This window comes from Ambystoma mexicanum, chromosome 3p, assembly GCF_040938575.1.
Source record: "Ambystoma mexicanum isolate Mex_15411 chromosome 3p, UKY_AmexF1_1, whole genome shotgun sequence".
In the NCBI taxonomy this organism is placed as follows: Eukaryota; Metazoa; Chordata; class Amphibia; order Caudata; family Ambystomatidae; genus Ambystoma; species Ambystoma mexicanum.
In genome coordinates this window covers 331701161-331708384 of record NC_090925.1, presented here as the reverse complement: position 1 = coordinate 331708384, position 7224 = coordinate 331701161, and the positions used below count along the sequence as shown (strand labels likewise).

At 43.5% G+C, this 7224-nt stretch overlaps 1 long non-coding RNA gene across 1 annotated transcript in view; it reads right to left on the bottom strand.

Moving 5' to 3' along the window:
• Positions 1-1523: 1523 nt before the first annotated feature.
• The window catches only part of LOC138580395 (uncharacterized), an 84289-nt gene continuing 78588 nt past the window's right edge, over positions 1524-7224 (bottom strand). Inside the window, exon 3 of the long non-coding RNA XR_011304246.1 lies at positions 1524-5802. This is a non-coding gene — a long non-coding RNA (uncharacterized lncRNA). The remainder of the gene's footprint in view (positions 5803-7224) is intronic.

Genomic DNA, 7224 nt, shown 5'->3' with positions numbered 1-7224 from the left:
GAGTATCAGATATAGCAGAGTGGAGCGTGGAGAGGGCTGTGTCAGGGTGAGACTCAGCCAGAGGGGGAGGAGGCGGTGAGAAGGTTGCGGCGAAAGTCTCAACTGACACGCGTTTCATGGGTCGGATGACCGAGAAGGTGGGTGGCAGTGACGGAGGTGGCTTGGCCTGCGGGGTAGGGAGGGTGAGGTGGGAGGAAAGGAGAAAGTGATCACTCCAGGAGAGAGGAGTGGAGAGAGGGACAGAGAGGGGAAGGTCAGAAGAGATCAGAACATCAAGAGTGTGTCCTGCAGAATGAGTCGGACCAGAGGGGAGAATGGTGAGTGAGAGAGAGTCACAGAGGTTGCGAAAGAGTCCAGAGGGGGGACAGGAGGCATCCAGGTGGATGTTGAAGTCTCAAGAAGGAGGAGTTGAGTGGTTGAGGCCAGGAGTGAGGAGGACAGGTCTGCCCACTCTGAGAGGAAGGAAGAAATCTGACCAGGTGGCCAATAGATAGTAGCCACGTTAAGGGAATGGCTCGGGGAGAGAGAGAGCCTGCAGACGAGGCATTCAAAAGAGGAGTAGGCTTGCGTAGGAGTAACAGAGGCAGGAATTCACTCAGGAAAAATAAGGGCTACGCCCCCACCAGAGCGGTTGGGCCTGGGCACGGAGAGGATCTTGAAGCCATCAGATAGGAGCATGTCAAAGCTGGTGGCTGGTGGTTGGTATTGTTAATAACCAGAATAGTTGGTAAGGCTTTCTTGGCTTCAGCCAAAGGGGAAAAGGGTCTTACAATGTCTCTAGGGACCTTCTGGGAAGGTCCAGCAGGACAGGAACACAATGCACCTTTTGCTGTTGGTGTTCTTGGTACTCAACAGGGTCAAGTCGGCTTCAGGGTGGTTTGCAGGGCCCTGTGATCTCGTTTGAGATGGGGTCAGCTGCAGGTATCAGGCAGCAAGACAGTTCGGTGAGCGGAGCTAGACGAATGGCTTTAGGCTGGCCTACATGTCAGCTCGAGGTCAGAAATCATTGTCTCATTGCTGATCAGCGGTTCTGAAGCTCTCGTCAAGATTTCTCAGCAGTTTTTAAGGCACTGCGGCTTGGCAACAGTCAGCGTTGCAGTCGGTTGCAGATCTTAAAAATGTCTTTTAAGGCGGTCAGTGATAGGTGCTTGTCGAGGTACTTCTCCCAGCATTTTCAATGTGCTTGTGTCATCCTTTAAGGTGGACAGTCCAAACCTGAGGCATCTGTTGCAGGCAGCTGCCTTCTCCTTGGTTGTGGTTTCAGAGACCTTCTGACACTTCCTATCCAGGAAGCTTGCTGGCGAGCCTAGCAGGGCACGCTGTGTGCTGGCTGGGTTCTGGTTCTTGAGCCGTTGGAGTGTCCTCTGAGCTCTGTATCTCCCTCTGTTGTCTGGGAGAAGTGGCTATAGCACCTTGAAGCATCTCTTGTGCTAGATGGAATTACCAATAAAGATCTCAGACTAAATAATCGGACAGACTCATGGAATGTGGCAAAGTACTACTTTATTCTCAAGTAAATAAAGCAGGGTCAACTGACAAACATCAGACAGATGTTTGGACACACACATAAACTTCATTACACAGTGGTCTTATACCCCAATATGCGTCATCTATGACGTCATCCTACGGGGCATACCATAAACCTATTAGCGGGAGGGATTGGATTAGGGGAACATATCCACTTATAGAATACTTATGGGTTAGCTTTATTGGCTGTCTCTTATCTGTAAGACAACCCTTGAACTATCTCTAAATATGTATAATACTGATTATAGCAAACAATAATAGCAGTGGGTTGGTCTATGCAACATTGTATAGCAGGTTGCCCCATAGACCCACTAATTGGTTGGCATTCTCACCCAACCTTGGACTTTCAACTCAGCTAGCAGCACGTAAGGAAACCGAAACTCAGGTGCTTGGATCACGTCAAATTACTCCCCAGTTTCCCAATTCGTCCATCATCTCCCATCAGACCGGCCATGAGACAAAGTCTCAAATCGGTAGTTGACCTTAAAGCCTGTTCTCTGTTCTAGGACATTCGAGGGAGTGAAAGTACATCACTATCTTCATACAAGGCTTAATCAATAGCCTTTGTTTTCATCTTCTGAGTCACATGAGAAGAGACCACGAATTTGTACATTTCAGACTCTTATTTACTGCTATTTGATTTAATTATAGTTGGTGTCGTTACTCCTCTTGGCCTCTAGAAACGTGCTCACTCTACTTTCTATAGACTTTATACACTTTTAATTGTCCAATACTTGGCTCTTGCAAATGTTTTTTTTCTCTTTTAATCTTAGAGAAATATGTCTTATGTCCATGATTCATCCGTCTGCCTCCATTCGTGCTTTGCAGCTGTTGCTTACAAATAGCATCCTTGATCCCAAGCCAACATTGACTGATCTTCGTTTTGCACACAAAGCTGTTCTTCCAGCATCTCCTGATTCTGCAACCCTGATCGGTTCCTGAGGTAATTGAATTGAATATTTACACGTGCCAGCATCCATTTTCCAATAATGGCCACCCAAGCCATGTTGTATATTCCTCTATAGCAAGCTTGTATGTCTCTTTTCTACCTTGGTTTACTGCGTATTTACACTTATTGGTCAGCAAGTTACTTTTTCTTCTTTAGCATTCATGATTACTTTATTGTTTCGTACATGTCTCTTGTCACTTCATTTACATCGTCACTTCTTAAGCATTTTCATATTGTTTCAGCATGGCTTCATACATCTTCTCTATGACATCATCCTGTCCTCGTCAGATTTCACTCAGCACTCCATAATGTCCAGTGGTGCCCAGTGGTGCATGCTGACATCCTTCTATACAGCATCATTCCACCCTTTCAGTGCAAGGGTACATTCGGCATGGCTGTCTGAGTACATATTTTCTCTCATACACTTGATGCGGTATAGGCATAACACATGGGGTCCCACATATAGCCCTTCTCCTGCTGCTCCAGTAGGACGGCGGTGAAGGGACGGGAGCTAGGGAAAATGTATCCACCTGCTCCTCTACATTCCCCCTCTGGTCGAGTTCTCGAACACATTCGTCTCTTCATTCTCCTTTTAATTCTCCTTTATCATCTCTTCATATGATCGTTTCTTTGGAAACCATATCTTTGTCACCCCGCTCAAGTGACCTGTATTTTTCAAATTTTCATCCACACTCCAGGTCATGTGGCAGCAATCTCCTGATGGTGGACAGAATATCCACCATCCTATACATTATGTATGCTACTTAGGGTAGTAGAAGGTCATTCCTAGAGTTGCAAGAGTACTCTTCTTTAGATTCTCACAGCTATTTTCTTCATTTTGCATCTGCTCGCCAGTTCCAGCATCTATATCAATCATGATATTCACCCCAATAGCTTTCTTGGCTGTCTTCTTGCAGTGTCCCAAGATGATCCTTATCAGACAAAATCATAGCAATACCAACACTAGTACTGCTTGGAGTAATTTGAAGGCATTTGACAACCAAATTGGAATCAATAAGAACAGAGATGAAAACCAGCCATTGTCCTCAATTGTGTCTACTTCATCCTCCATCTTTGTATGCAGGGATGACAACCTCATTATTGCTTCTGTCAAAGTCCCATTGTCTTCATCATGGGCAGGTTTAAATGTACAGCAAGAAGGCCCGATCTTGGTGCACACGTCTCCTTCCATTGCTGTAATTAAATCCAGGACATACCTGTTCTGGAGGGCCATGAGCCTGATTGCCCTCAACTCTTCCTTGATTGTATTAAATACTTTTATTGTCGTATTGATCATTTGTGGCACCTCCCATCTGGCGATTTGCAGCCACTTGGCGTTCACTGCAGTCTGGATTCCTGGCAGGAATATAGTTGTAAAAATCACTGCTGTTCGGCTGAACAACGTATGCTCATCTGGAATGTCATAATAGGCTTCTAATGATTTTGCTCAGAAGCAATTGCTTCTCCTCTGTCTGCTACGGTAAAAGGTGTGTGTCCATTTTGGGAAGTCTGTAATCTGCAGGTCACTTTTTGGTATGCTTACCAGCACCAATGAACAAACTCTTCCCCATTTTGGTGGCAACTTTATATATGCCCTTGATCCACAGGCCCAATAATGGTCCATCAGGACTGCTGTTCCTTCCTTCATGCCTGGCACATCGAAAACTCTGCCACACTTGCAGTTTTCTCCAACTTTCACTGTACCATTATTTTTTAAACATAAGGATGCATTCTTCAGGGGTAGTATCTGCAATGGTCCTGCCTCATCATCGACCCATGTCAACAATCTTGCAATCTTAGGCCATTGGGTTTTGCATTCCTTTTGTGCACTAGCCAAAACTACTTCCCATTGTCCGGTAATGCCATTGCTTTGCACACAACCAATCCTTCAGCAGTAAGCATTGTTCCTTTAATTTGTAGTTGACCTCTTTCTCAGCATTCTTGTATTTGCTTCCCTTTCATGTCCTTGCATTGTAGCATCTTGTTTTCTTCAATCTTGATTCCTGCTCCATTTATTCCAGGCTGTTTGTATTTTGTTATCTGATTAATTGTTTTTGGCTTTTCTCTTGACTTTATATATTGTACAGAGTTGTCTTTGCTCTGAGATGTCACTTTATTCACCCACACTATGGATGATGTTCTGCCTTGGAACTGTCCTCTGGTTGGGCAAAGGGCCAGATGTGTCAAGCAATGTGCCGTTTTCACAGATACTTCTATTGCTATGAATGTTTTAGATGTTCCCAAAGCATAAGGTATGAGGGAACACATGTAGCAGCTTTAATCTGATGGTCTCCTTCCCACCTTTTTCATGTGCTGATACCATAGGTTAGTCTTTCATTTTCAAGATACGTATTTATATCTTCATGATTTTCCCCAACATCCCTTTTAAATCAAGATAAATGCCTGAATTATAACAAATGCTGTTCTTGATTTCATCGGGAGCAACAGTAAATGTTTCATTGTCACTCATATCTGTATTATTTCTTATAACTTGTCTAAGTGTCATAATGATCAGGAGGAAAACACAAATCATAATGTAGAATGAGACCACAATTACAATTACATGAACACTCAATTTTCTTGATGGCAATGATTCTCTTGTATCTTGAAACCTCATTTTTGCTCACACTTTTAATATGTATCTGTAAATCTCTATGAATCATACCTTTATGTCAAGAGCTGTAAAATGATTGCAACAATTATTCTGAAAATAATATAATTGTTTTTAGGATTTCCAAAATAGTTTAGTACATTAATGTATCTTCTTAGTAAAGCAGGGTAAGACTGTAATATGTAGGTAAAAACAGAATACAAGAATGTGTGAAGTGTTATTGCAATAGGTAACAAAGATAAAGTGTGCTTTTCTACTCCCAGGTCCGGTACCTCAATGCATAGTCTTCAAAAAGTTCCAGGATACTGCAAGTCTATTTACTCCAACCGAATGTTAAAGGCTATTGGCCCTTAGTCCATGGTGCTGCTGTGGTCTTCACTTTCCTTGTCTCTACTCTTGGCCATAGAATGAGTCTGCATACGTGTAACATCTTATCTTGCTTCACTGTGGGTAGTTGCAGGAGGGGTTGAGGTTTCTCCTTTATATGGCTTGATGTTGTGCAAATGAAGCCACGGTCTCCGTCCTTTCAACTTGGCTGCTGTAGGTGTGACTTCCTCCACCTCGAATGGACCTTCAAAGCAAGGAGTGCTCCAAGTACGTATGAACTTGAATACCAGCACCTGGTCTCCTAGGTATAAACTTGGCTGTTTAATAAATCCTCTACTTCAATGGGTTGATCATCACTTCTCTTTGACTCCTCCCTTCGATTCTTGACCTGTTGAGACATGAAAGAAACACTTGCAGTCATTGTTGTTAAGTAATCATGCATCTCATCACTTAATGTCTTCACTACGCTATGGGCATCAGTGTTTAACCTAGTTGGTGGAGCAAAGGGTGTTCTCATGCAGTGTCCAATCACCAACTCTTGATTTAGATTGTGGTCTCAGCCAGGCCAATTCCTCAGAGCGTATAAAGCTAAGGGTAGGAAATGTAGCCATCCCTTCTTCAAAGTTATCTTTATCTTTGCTATCCTCTGCACCAATAATCTATTTAATCATTCACAAACACCATCCGCCTGTGGGAGATAAGCAGAAGAAAACTTGTGCTTAATGTCTAATAGAAGAACTATTTGTTCAAACAACTCATTTACAAAATGAAGTCCATTGTCAGATCGCAAAACCTCACACACACCCCACCTTGGGAACACTTCACGCACAAGGAACTTGTCAACGTACATGGATCTGCCTCGATCCTTCTAGAAAAAAAAAACTGCGACCGGCATATATCTGTAACCGTTGCGTGTCTGCAGAATATCTACATAATCTATAAGTAGATGCTGAAATGGGCCATTGGGTCTTGGAATTGCTCCTCTCACTGTTCTCAAAGTGTGCCCTGCATTAAATGCCTTGCACACAATGCAATTTACAATAAACTGTGCCACATCTTCTAACAAATTTGGCGAGAACCACTCTTCTACAATTGTTGCAGCTAGACTCTCTTGAGTCATATGCACGGGGTAGTGGAGCTGCTCCAGCACTACCCTCAATAACTGGCTTTCCAGTGCTATCCTGTCTCCAAATTGCCTCAGTGTGGGACAGAGAACACCCTTTCCTCTTCCATAGGTCCTTCTCTTATTGTGTTGTTCGCCCTTGTATCTCAATTAACTGGACAATAAACAGCATGTTAAAGTCCTCCTTTAGCAACATGCATCGTCCTGTCATTTGTTTAACACTTTTGATTTCAAAATTAGAAATGGTTGGAAAATAGGCTGCCTTTTTGGCATCTACATCTGCAGCTTTGTTTCTGCGATAAATTACGTCTTCTCTTTTAGTGTGTGCTGCACTTTTTTATAACTGCTAAAGTCAATGGGAGTGCTAGCACCTCAATATGTATATCCAATTGGGCCGCATGTTGCACTGGAACACCGTCTGCATGGAGGAAGCCCCGCCTTTTCCAGCGTGACAGACCTTCATGTACAGTCGACGTCACATAGGTAAAGTCAGTGTACACCGTCACTTCCTCATCTTCAAATCTCTGAAGCATGACCATTAGCACCACTAATTCTGCAGCCTCTGCTGTGCAATGCGAAGGCAATCTCACGCTTGTCACTACTTCAAATTCACCCTCTCGGTTCAGCTTTATTACTGCTGATCCAGTATGCCTTTCACCTGTCGTTTGGTCAATTTTTGAGGCACCA